The 13,588-nt window shown below is 36.8% G+C and overlaps 1 pseudogene; it reads left to right on the plus strand.

The window, feature by feature from the left end:
- Window positions 1-10,418: 10,418 nt before the first annotated feature.
- On the plus strand, window positions 10,419-12,412 carry LOC118703667 (annotated as a pseudogene).
- Window positions 12,413-13,588: the final 1,176 nt, after the last annotated feature.

A 13,588-nucleotide genomic window follows, 5' to 3' on the forward strand; every position in this document is an offset into this window, starting at 1 on the left:
AATAAGGTTCATCTCAGGCTTGTAATAAAACCCTGCATTGCTTCTATAATCCAGTGGAATTTCACCGATGTCAAATTAAGACACATAAGAGCACATTCTTAAAGTGTGATTCATAATCCTTAGGAAATGACTGTAATTGATTTACAAGAAACCAGCTGCACCGAGAACTCAGCAGCCCCAAGTGGTTATAACAGTTGTGCTTGAGTAAACCTGTGTGCACAACACACTACGCTGGAATTTTTTTATTTGTCAGATTGTAAAGTCCAAAGATAAAACACGTGGTTAATGGAGAACTTTTAGCAAAATGTCCTGGAGAATGATCTTGCTTAGGTAAACATTGGTTTAAACACATTAATAAAAATGTCAGACACATTTAAAAATCACATAAAGAATCTATAGAGCTACCATGTGTTTCTAAAATGGAAGACTTATTTTTCCCTTGTGGAGATTCCACCTAGCTCCAGCCTCTCCTTTTTATGAAACTCTGGCATATGCAGTGCGCCGTATCTGAGAATGACAAAGTGTGCCTTTCTGGTGCAGGCTTGTCAATTACATGTGCCTGTTTCATTAGCTACAGCTAATTATCAGCCACAGTGTTCCAGGCTGTGAATTTAAGTGGAGTAAAATGAGTGGTCATTTTTTATCGTTTCCTTCTAGCCGTTTCAAATTCATCAGACTACTTTTATTACATGTAAAAATACTAAAAGTATAATAATCCAAATCTTTCACCTCCTTATTCGGTAGCTGGATAAGTGTGGGCATTAAAGGTGACAAAGATAGATGGGGTGAACACTGGGTTTTATTTATTTATTTATTATTTTTGCTTTACAGCTTTTGCCCACAACATATGTTCAGTGCTATCAGGGTTAGTACAGAGAACACGAACTAATCAGGTGGACAGATTCACAAACAGTGCCTAGAACACAGGGTGGTCTCTCCATGTTAACAAGGAATGTCCAAGGCAGACATGGTCAAATAATGTGCAGATTTGTCATTTTGATGGTGGCTTTTAAAGTGGTGGGTAAAATAATCATGATGACTGTGGAGCTCCCAGACTGAAAGGTGAGATGCTGGGATGACCTGATTTGCTGTTGTCATAAAAAGAGAGAAAAATATGGGCTCTGTAATAGTACCGATATTGATTCAACCATTGACATGTTTTATCTTTAAAAATAATTTGTGGTTAGGGTTTCTTCTTGAGGCTAAATGTCTTAAGGGGAATTAATAGCAGAAACCCTTTTTTGTTCAAAAGTTTATAGCCATCTACTTACTAATTCTTTCCCTGGAACATTAACAGTAATTGTCCAGATCATTTGGAAATTCAGATTCTAAAGTAACTTGGTGATTTTGCTCTGATTTTACAAGTATTTAAATTTACTTGAAAACTGACACTGTTCTCCCATGTAGTAGAACGTCCATGAGTGTGTTGATATGTATATTCTTTTTTCTTTTCTTTTTCTTTTTTTTTTTTTGCTTTTAATCTATTATATATTTTATGTCACTGTAAGAGGTCTCCTGGACAACTACCCAGAGCACAGCATTCTTTATTTGCAAAGAACATCACAAATGGAAAAATTACAGGTAATTCTTAGCTAAGTGAAGTAATTCAAGAATTCTGAGAAGAGTTTTGTTGGGAAGAGGACCCAGAATTGTGAGGTTTCCAAGTAAAGAAACCCATGAAGAAACTGGAGAGGTCAGCAAGGACAATAGCCAAACAGAATGTTCTCTGGCTCAGCAATTATTCTGCTGATTTCCCTCAGATTAAAAAAAAAATGAGAGATCTCTATTAAAGTTTTAATTCTTGGGTTCCTGGCTTTCTCTCACATTCTTTTTGCCTCCACTGAGCCCTCTTTCCTCAACCTATTTATCATATTCAAGGTCACATGTAATCATTATTGAACTGTGGGAAAAATTTAGAAATTAGTTGTATGAATTAGAACATAAAATAGATATTATCATATTACCCACTTAGCTTGGCCAAAGTTTGGAGTACTCTGAAGTTCTATCCAAATAAAACAGAATGCTGTTCATAAGTGTAGGCTTTTGAGACACAGAGGCTGTTTTAGAATGTGATTTTCATATTGCTTCATAGATGTATGAATTTGGACAAGGCATTTAACTTTAATGAGCCTCAATTTTCTCATCAGGAAAACGCAGATAATAACGCATGTTAAATACGGTTTTAAGAGGATTAAAACAAAAGCCATTTTGGCAAAGCATTTAGTAGGGAATCTGACACATAGGAAATGCCAAGTAGGTGGCATCTGTTGTATTGATGAGACAATAATCTTGGTTACTCCATTTTGAATTTTCAGGCCTGGCTCTAGGCTCTAATCTTGGGGGGAGATTATCCCTATTAGTTCTATTTCTATTTGACAAAGAGGTTAAGTTCCTTTTTTTTATCCTCTCATTAAAATATTATGACTTTTTTCTGCTCAGGAGAATCCTTCTCTTTGACTACAACTTGAAATCTCATTTTATCAGTCACCTGAACAGAGAACTACTTCAGCTTCTACAATTTACACCTTTCTCCCCCTGACCCTCACAGCCATGCCCATACATTAACATAACTGCATTCAAATTAATTCTTGAATACCTCAGAGAAATTATCACCTCCCTCTGGTCCATGGTTAATTTCTCAAACTCCTGTGGATCCTAGTTAACCCCATTTCTATAGTTCTCATTCCTTCAATAATCTTTCCCCCTTCATTGTTTTCTTTCTACAGATGGCCTTTAATCCCCATCTCTAAGCATGTTTCAGCATATTATCTTCTTAAAAGAAAAAAAAAAATCATCCTAACCCCAAGGCTCCTTTGATTTCTTATTTATAACTAAGAGTCTTAAATGTAACCATCCTGCTGATCCCATTTTCCCATTTCATTCGTTCATCAAGCTAAAATTTTGCTATTGATGACACCTTTTCATTGAAAACTTCCTTCCCTTGGTCACCGTGACATCTTATAAATAAAACCCAATGGACGCTTTTTAGTCTTTATTTGCAAAATTTGAAATTGCTTTTCATCTCCTAGAAGTCTACCTCTCTTAGTTTCCATCATCATCATTCTCTCCAGTTCTCCTCCTATGTCTCTGATTATTTTTTGAGATCCATTAGATCCTTTTCTTGTACCTATTTCTGCATTATAATTATTCCATCTTTAGTTCTCCTTCAATCAATGAAAGCACACTTGTTGGTCTGACATAGTACACACCCATGAAAACTATCTACATTTCTAGCTTAGCATCTTAATCAAGATGTTGGTCCATAAAACTACTGTCTAAAAATTTTGGACAATATCTGTATATATAAAACCCTAATATGCAAATAGATCAAACCACAGAACAACCTAACTACTGGTCACTATGATGTTCACTGACCCTCAGGAGGTATGTGCAGAACATGGTGGGCGTAGGCAGCAGGCAGGATGGTGGAGCAAGTGAGTAGGGGTGCCAGACCAAGGTGGGGTGCTGGTTGCTGTCATTGGGGCAAGCCTCTGGTGGTTACTGCAAATTCTTTGCTCCTGAACACCATGGTCCCGCCTGGCACTTGTACCTGCTGCTGAAGCCCAATGCTTGCCCCAATTGCCCCTTAGGGCTTCTCCACCTCCCCTTGTTCCAGAGGCACAATAGGGGCTGACAGCCACTGATCACACCCGGTGCCAGTGCCCAGCACCAGTTCAGATCGCTTGTTATTATCAGTGGGTGTGAGCAGCAATTACCAGCCCTAATTGCCCCTGAGGGCTTCTCTACCTCCCCCTACTCATCAAGTGTGAGTGGAACCAGTGCCATCAGCACATGGAAGCAGTGGTGGTGGGAGGATGGGCCGAGACCCACTCCTATGCTCACTGCAGCCTTGCAGCCCACAGTTCCTTTCAAGGTGCACGAATTCATGCACTGAGCACCTAGTTTCAACACAATGTGGCAAAAATAACAAAACAAGACCTGTATAACTCACAAATCTTAATTCTCTTAGAGACTTATACCATCATATTTCCAGTCTCTTAAGATATCTAGAGGTTATTTTAGATTTCGTACTTTCCTACATTTACTCCATTTCAACATTTTATCAATTCTACCTCTAATTGATACAGTTAACAATTTTCCTTCTCTACTACCCCTGCCTTTGCCTTGGATGCTCATCTTTTCTTACCTGAATTTCCTATTTATCTCTCCTTCTATTCTTCCTTTCTTCCCTCTCCAATCTAAACCTACACTGACACAAAAGAAATGTTTCTAAATCAGATCATATCATTCTCTTAAATCATTCCAAGTCTGTTACCTTCAGGATAACTTCTATCATGAAATTCATCTGCCATGGTCTTCTTCTCCCATCACTTTCCTTTATATATTTGTGCTATTATCATGCTAAGACACTTATAGACCCTGAAAGATACTCATGTTTTGGCTCTGTCCATACTTTTTACATTATCTTTCAATTGATCACATCCTTCTGGTTCTTTAATATTCACCTCAGCTTTCACTAATATGAAGAGACATTCTTTATCTCCTGACAGATGTGCCTTTCCTGTGCTTCTGTTATAGTTGGTAGGTATTTCCACTATAGCTCTTATCACTATGATTTTATTTAACCGTGTCTTACTCACTAGACTATAAATGAGATCCTCTAAGAAGAAAACATAACCTTCACTTTGTCAGCTGCACAGGTCCTCTCACCTAATGTATATTTGACATTCTAAAACATGTATTTAAAAAATAGCTACACAGTCACCTCAATTCATGTCCCTTTGCTCTGCCATCAGCCCTTTGCAGTTGTTGATAGTGTATACTGTGATCTTTTCTCTCCATTTTTCTTTTCCCTTTTTCCTTTCTCACCCTTGCTTTTCAGGTTTTTACAATAGGAAATTTACCTAAATATATCTATTATAGAAATCTCTATTTCTTCTTTCTGTGAGTTCTGATTATCTTTGACATTTTTCTCTGAACCCTACCTCCACTATTTATAGGATCTTAGCTCTTCAAAACAGCAGTATGTCAGTAGTACAACCTGTTTGGCTTGGAGACTGCATTCATCTCAGATAAAGTCCATTACATTGTTCTCAAAAAAGTTACTACCGGTAATTTAAATGCCCTATAACATGTAAAATTGAATTGATATAATGTCTTAGGAAATTATAGCTTTGATTTCACTTAAAGCATGCAATATATTAAGGCTCAACATTCATATTTCAACATAAATTTATTTTCCTTTGAGAGTTTAAATCTAAATCTTTACTAACTCTTTATAAAGAAGAAGTACTTTGATTATGGCCAGAATCGTTCTAAGAATATTCCTTATACTCATAGGCAAGGGCGATTCAAGTGAAAACATACCACAAAACATGGAATTGACAGTTCCAGATTTATTGCAGACATTTCACAGAATGAGATATCATAGAAGCCTCATTCTAACTAGATACGTTGGATATCAGAACCTATTTTTGTATTTCTATTTTTTAGGACATTGCTTTAGGGCAATGATAATAAAGAAATAGCATTTTTAAATGTTATATACTAGATAGCTAGTATGATTTGAAAGCCTTGTCTAAGTTATAATCTCAAAAGTTCACAATTTTTTCTTCTTTATTTAGAGTCAAATTTAATCACAGGATCTTTAAATTGACCAGACAGAATAAACCAGGTGAATTTACAAATATGTTTTTGCCTTATTATGTATACACCCATGATGTGCTCAGCTAAACTTAATTTTTCAATTTACACAAATATAAATTAAAAGATCAAAATTCCACAAATTCAGAAGCTCGGTTGTTTATATAACCTTGAGAAACTTGATATATATTATAGCTTCAAATCTCTATTAAAGAGCTTTCCATGGAAGCATAACATACAAATAATTATTTTCAAAATTATCTTAACCTCTAAACTAAAAAGTGTATAACCAACATATATATGAAATTAATTAAGGAACACAAATAGCTTATTAGCATTAGAAAATATTCAACTTCAAAAAACAACTAAAAAAGTAAATTAAAGAGTCAATATGTTGGTAAAGTTTTGGGGAAATGTACACTCCTATATAGGACTGATGGAATTTCAATTGATAAGATTCTTTGTGCAGGGCATTTGTCAATAATTTTAAGAAAATCATAAAAACTTATTTTTTCTTCTTTTTAAAAAATTTATCTTCAGAGAGAAACCAAGAGAGCAGCATAGGTAAACACCTATACTGCTACCTAGCACAACAATTTCAAAATTGCAACTGGAAGACAGAGCGGACATCGTCCAGAACCACTGGAAAGCTGGCTGAATGGAAATTCTACAACTAGAAGAAAAGATAAAAGGACACTGAGACCCAGAGGAGCTGTGGAGGACAGGTGGGGAGACCCATGCACACAGAAAGGGTGGGTGGCTGAATACGCGACTGGCAGACTCGCAGCACTGCTAAGAGACTCACGGTGCTGACGGCCGGCAGCAAGCATACATGGGTAGCTTCCTTGTTCAGGAGGGAAACAAACCTCCTGTCTGCACTGAAATCCAGCTCCTGGTGAGACTTTGAGTACCCAGACACATTGGGGAGAAACTGAACTGTCTGGTAGCAGACAAACTTAGGGTAGCCTTCTCTCAGAGGTACATGCAGCCATTGCCACAGGACACTGAGACACAGGCCTTGTAGGGTGGGGCTGCCAGGAAACCAAGGCTGTCTGCTCAGCCCTGAGACTCTACTCCACCCAAGCTGAGCACAGAAGCTCTCCCAACAGAGACACTGCTGATCCTCACAGCCAATTGGCCTGGAGGTCAACTTCCCTCAGTGATACTCACAACAATTAAGTCTTAACTACAAGTCTGCACACACAGCCCACAAAGGGGTGCACCAAGAGCATCCACCTCAGGTAACTGGGGAGGCTGAACCACTGGGCCCTCCTAGGACATCTAGCATGCAAAGCCACTCCATCAACTCAGGGAAGCAGCTAAAATGTAGAGACAGAGAGACAGGCCACAAATGAAAGAAATGGGTGAAAGCAAAGACTGGATATAGAGTTCAAAACCAGTTATAAGGTTTTTCAAGGATTTCCTAGAAAAGGCTGATAAATTTAATGAGAACTTCAAGACTATGAAAAAAAATCAACTAGAAATTAAGCCTACTCTGACTGAAATAAAAAATATTACCTAAAAGCAGACTAAAGGATTGCAAGAATCAAGTCAAAGATTTGAAATATAAAGAAGCAAAAACCACTCCCCCGGAAAAGCAAAAAGAAAAAAGAATCCAAAAAGTTGAAGGTAGTGTAAGAAGCCTCTGGGACAACTTCAAGCATACCAACATCAGAATTATGGGAGTCCCAGAAGAAGAGAGAGAGCAAGATACTGAAAACCTATTTGAAGAAATAGTGACAGAAAACTTCCCCCACCTGGTGAAAGGAATAGACTTACAAGTCCAAGAAGCACACAGAACCCCAAACAAAAGGGATCCAAAGAAGACCACACCAAGACACATCATCATTAAAATGCCAAAAGCAAAGGACAAAGAGAGAATATTAAAAGCAGCCAGAGAAAAATAGTTAGTTACCTACAAGGGAGCACCCATACGATTGTTAGCTGATTTCTCAACAGAAACTATGCAGGCCAGACGAGAATGGCAAGAAATATTCAAAGTGAAGAATAGCACAAAATTACAACCAAGATTACTCTTCCCAGCAAAGCAATCATTGAGAATTGAAGGTCAGATAAAGAGCTTCACAGATAAGAAAAATCTAAAGGAGTTCATCACCACCAAACCAGAATTATATGAAATGCTGAAAGGTATTCTTTTAGAAGAGGAAGATGAAGAAAAAGATAAAGATAAAAATTATGAACAACAAATACGTATCTATCAACAAGTGAATCTAAAAACCAAAGGAATAAAAAATCTGATGAACAGTATTAACTGGTGAATATAATAGAATCAGGGGCATCTAATGGGAATGGACTGACAATTCTTTGGGGGAAGGGGAAGTGTGGGGTGCAAGAAGAGACTGGACAAAAAGCATACACCTATGGGTTGAGGACAATGGGGGGAAGGTAAGGGCAGAGGGTGGGAACCTGGTGGAGGGGAGCTATGGCGGAAAAAAAAGAGGAACAACTGTAATAATCTGAACAATAAAGATTTATTGTTAACATTAGTGTCCTACACCTAAATTAAATGTCATGTGATATTTATTTTTGGAGTTTTCTCATGGAATTCTTGAGAAAACTTAAAAAAAATACAAATAAATGTAAAAAAAAAAAGGATGAATTACAATTCCATATTGGCTTAGCTCATTTTAGCATGTGTGGCAGGAGTAGGGTGAAGTTATTTCATAGCTGAGGCTTACAACTTGGAGATAAGTATGGTTATAGTCATTATAAATATAAAGAGATTATACTTATTCAAATTAATAGTAAGTAATCAAATTGAGTTTTGAACTAACTCAAGTTCCCAATCCAGGGATCATGCTATATTTTTATATTTTATACACAACCTAGGAGATCTAGGGGAGGCAAACTTTTACCTTGATTTGGCTAGACCTGAGAATTAAATTAAGCTAAGTCATGTCAATAGCAGAGAAGCATACAAATATATTTAATATAATTTTACTTGACATAGGAAACTTCAAAAGAAACAAAGACACAGAGAAACAGCAAAATTTACTTGCTTTTAAATTAAGTTGAGCAAAGAGAGACAACTGTGGGCAAGTAACTAAACTATGTGGAGAGGCTAAACAAAGAATAATTTTAACAAGATCTGTTTGTATAGAATTCTCTGTCTCAACTTCTCATCCTTGATGATAAGAATGTTACTGGCTTTCTGTCATAGGAAGGAAATCTTTCATATAGAAATTTCATCTCCTGCTTTTAAGAAAAAGAGGGAAGTTCAGCTGGTGTTGCTCAGTGGTTGAGCATCACCCATGCACCAAGAGGTTGCTGATTCGATCTCAGTGAGGGTATATGCCTGGGTTGTGGGCTCAGTCTCCAGTGAAGGACATGCAAGAGGCAGCCAATCAATGTTCTTTCTCTTTGATGTCTCTCTCTCTCTCTCTCTCTCTCTCTCTCTCTCTCTCTCTCTCTCTCTCTCTCTCTCTTCCTTCCTCTCTAAAAAGAAATCAATAAAAATATGTTTTTAAAAAAAGAAAAAGAGAGAAAGTCAAAGTAATTTTCTTGTATTTGCTGATTTTCAAGGACCTCTACCTCAAATAGTCAATATGACAGAGCAGCATATTTGGGGGTGGCATGTTCTGAACTCTTTCAGGGCCAAGTTAAAACAGCAATACTGCTGCTTCATTTTAAATAAAAGAGATTTGGGAGTTCCTGTGAACCATTCTGGGAAAAGCTGGGTCATGTTACTACAGATGGTCTCACAGAAGAAGGTAGAATTTATGACTTCTGTCGCTAAAAAAAGAGGGAGGAAGGATTAAAACTAGAGATGTATCATCCAAAGCTGTGCTGCTCATAAGAATATGAAAAAAGCAAAGCCATCCACTAATTAAATGAAAAATATTCTCCTCTGAGAGAAAGCAGATTGGAATATTGGCAAGACTCCTATGTTAAGTGATTGTAGTATGTCACATAATATCATTCATTTTAAATGTTGAAAATCATCCTACTAGATATCTCACTTTGTATTTGAAATGAACCACTAATCTTCACATAATGCAATAGCTCTTGGTATAAGTGTGGTAAATATAGAAGAGAAGTACTTGGCAAACATTTTTTTAATACTACCAAAAGCCCATATAATGGGAGAATTATTTTTATAAACTAGCAGTGGTATTGAGTCATAATGCAGATAATGAAATCAGTGCTGATGGAACGGTTACATGCTAACAAAGCCATGTGCTGTTCGGTGAATAATAAAGGACTGCATATGAATGTCAATTGTTACACTGTTTTATTGCTATTAGGTTAATACTGAACAATGATGAAATTAAAGACATGATTAAACCAAATTAATTTAGTATACACTTTTAGAAACTGTGCAAAATAACAAACAACAAAACTGGTGAATCAACACAAATATGGAAGCAGCCAAGCAGAATAATACACTCAAGAGTGTTTGAAATGTGTTATGGCACCTTCCGTTACTGCACTTCACAAATGTTGTGTGTTTCTTACAAATTGAAGGTTGTGGCAACCCTGCATCAAGCTCATCTATTGGCACCATTCTCCCAACAGCATTCAATCACTTTGTGCCACATTTTGGTAATTCTCTCAATATTTGAAACATCATTATTATCATTATTATTATTATTATTATTATTATTATATTTTTCATGATGATCTGTGATCAGTAGTCTTTAATGTTACTGTTGTAATTATTTGGGAGCAACACAAACTTCGCCCCTAAAGGATGATGTATTTAACTGATAAATGTTGTGTGGGTTCTGATTGCTCCACTAACTGGGTATTACCCATGTCTATCCCTCTCCTTGGACCTCCCGAGTCAGTGGGAAATAACAATATTGAAATTAGGCCAATTAATAACCCTACAATGGCCTCTAAGTATTCAAGTGAAAGGAAGGGTTGTATGTCTCTCCCTTTAAATCAAAAGCTATCAGTGATTGAGATTATGAGGAAGGCATGTCAAAAGCTGAGAAAGGTGGAAAACTAGGCCACTTATGCCAAACAGCCAAGTTATGAATGCAAAGATAAAGTTCCCAGGGGATATTGAAGCCACTACTCCAGTGAACACATGAATAACAAGAAAGCAAAACAGCCTATTGCTGATATGGAGAAATTTTTAGTGGTCTGGATAGAAGATCAGCCACAACATTCCCTCAAGGCAAAAAGTAATTTAGAGCAAATCCCTAATTCAATTCTATAAAAGCTGAGAGAGGTGAGAAAGCTGCAGAATACAAGTTTGAAGCTAACAGAGGTTGGTTCATAAGGTTTAAGAAAAAAGCCAGCCCTCGCTCAGTGGATTGAACATTAGCTCTTGGACTAAAGGGTCTTGGGTCAATTCTAGTCAAAGGCATGTACAGTACCTCAGTTGTAGGCTCAATTCCAGGCCTAGTTGGGCACATGCGGGAGGCAACCAATCCATGTGTCTTTTTCACATAGGTGTCTCCTTGCTCTTTTTCTCTCCTCCCTCCCTCTCTCTTCTCGCTGCCTTCCTTCCTTCCACTTTCTCTAAGAAGAAAAAAAAATCAATGGGAAATATCCTCAGATGAGAATTAACAACAACAAAAAGCCATCTCCATAACATAAACTTCAATGTGAAACAGAAAGTACAATGTAGAAGCTGCAGCAAATTATCCAGATGTAGCTAAGATAATTAATGAAGGTGGCTATACTAAATGACAGATTTTCGGTGTTGATGAAACAACCTTATATTGAAAAGAAGATGCCATCTAGAACTTTCACAGCTGAAGAAGAGAAGTCAGTGCCTACTTCAATGCTTCAAAGGACAGGCTGACTCTCCCATTAAGGGCTAATGCAGCCAGTTTCTTCTATCTGAAGCCAATCTCACTTACCATTCTAAAAACCTTAGGGCCTCTTAAGAAGTATGCTGTATACACTCTGCCTGTGCTCTATAAACAGAATAGCAAGGCCTGGATGACAGCACATCTGTTTACAAGCCCACTATTAAGACCTATAGCTTAGAAAAAAAGATTTATTTCAAAATATCACTGCTTGGTGGCAATGCAATGACCACCCAAGAGCTCTTATGGAGATGTACAGTGAGATTAATGTTTTTGTGCCTGTTAATGTAACACCCATTCTGCAAGCCCTTAAATCAAGGAGTAATTTTGACTTTTACATCTTATTATCTAAGAAATGAATTTCTTAAGGCTCTAGCTGCCACAGATAACGATTCCTCTGTAAATCTGGGCAAAGTAAATTGAAAACATTCTGAAAAGGAGTCACCATTCTAGATGCCATAAAGAACATTTGTGATTCATGAGAATAGGTCAATACATCAGCAGTCACAGGAGTTTGGAAGAAGTTGATTCTAACCCTCATGGGTGACTTCGGTGGAGAAGTAGCTGCAGATGTGGTGGAAACAGCAAGAGAACCAAAATTAGAAGCGGAGCCTGAAGATGTGACTGAACTGCTGCAATCTCGTGATAAAACTTCAATGGATGAGGAGTTATGTCTTAGGGGTGAGCAAAGAAAGTAATTTCTTGAGGTGTATTCTGCATCTGGTGAAGATGCTGGAAAGAGTATTAAAGTGACAACAAGCTTTAGAGAAATATAAAACTTAGTTGATAAAGTAAAGGCAGGATTTAGAGAGGATTGGCTTCACTTTTGAAAGAAGTTCTGCTGTGGCTGAAATGCTATCAAACAGCATCCCATGCTATAGAGAAATGGCTCATGAAAGGAAGAAATTGCCATAGTCATCCCAACCTTCAGCAGCCACCACCCTGGTCAGTCACCATCAGCACTAAGGCAAAGCCCTCCACCAGCAAAAAGATCACAATTCACTGAAGGTTCAGACAATGGTTAGCATTTTTTTTTTTAGCAGTAAAGTACATTTTAATTAAGGTTTGTACTTTGTTTGTTTAAACATACCACTATTGTACACTTAACTAGATTGCAGTACGGTATAAACGTAACTTTTATATGCACTGGGAAACAAAAAAATTTGTGTGACTTCCTTTACTTCAATATTTGCTTTATTACAGTAGTCTGGAGGTCTGGAACTGAGCCCACAGTATCTCCAAGGAATTCCTATAATAAATGATGAAAATATTCCGCATGTACATGGTCATGCAAGTAAGTACCATGTCCATAATTTCAGTTGGTTTGAAAGTTATATGCCTCAGCAATAAAGCATTATCTTAAATAGTTTCAGGGTATAAGTTTAAAACTAAAATAGCAAAACATTTCATTGATATGTACTATAATACGGTTTGTTGAAAATACTAAGCTGTGATGTAAATTCTTCAATCCTCTAGGGTTTGACTCTCGAAATCAGTGATTTTTCTCTACATATCAGTGAAGGAAATCAATGATAGTTTTGGGCAATATATGAACTACATCCAGCATGCAAATGAATATGCTTCTTACAATAGTTGTCAATGCCCAGAAGGAAATTGAAAGTCCATTTGCTTCTATTTCTCAAGTTAATAACATTCAAGCTTCCATTTAAAAAAAAATGTGGTATGAATGTTAACTTAATATCTTCAATGAGAAATTTTTCCATAATTCCAGGTTAATGTTTCATCCAAAAATATGTTTAACTGCCTTACGGAGTCATGCTGCACTTGCTAACACTCTCAATGACCTATAAAAATAAATAATAATTTTCTAACTTCAATAACTTAAGAAAAAAACACACCTGAATGGGACCAATTCAAGCTATACCTCACCAAATAGAAATAGATACATCTGTAAAAATTTGCAGGCAACTTTAACCTTCTTAATAATTTGTTACTTTTAAAGATTTTACTTTATTGAACTGTAATAAACCTCAATTTTTCTCTTTAAACTTTATGTAACACTGGTAATCCTCATATATACTAAGCCCTGATATTCTGAGGAAAGAAGAAATGCCGGTACCTTGGCTAAAGTACTACCATATCTCTTGGAGCTTCTAAAAATGTGTTCTTTTTAGTTGAATTTAGTTAAATGCCCTTCCTAACCCTTTATCCTGGTGACTAACTTTCTACGTTTAATGTGT

The sequence above is a fragment of the Pipistrellus kuhlii genome, unplaced genomic scaffold (genome assembly GCF_014108245.1).
Source record: "Pipistrellus kuhlii isolate mPipKuh1 unplaced genomic scaffold, mPipKuh1.p scaffold_m20_p_4, whole genome shotgun sequence".
NCBI classification, from domain to species: Eukaryota; Metazoa; Chordata; class Mammalia; order Chiroptera; family Vespertilionidae; genus Pipistrellus; species Pipistrellus kuhlii.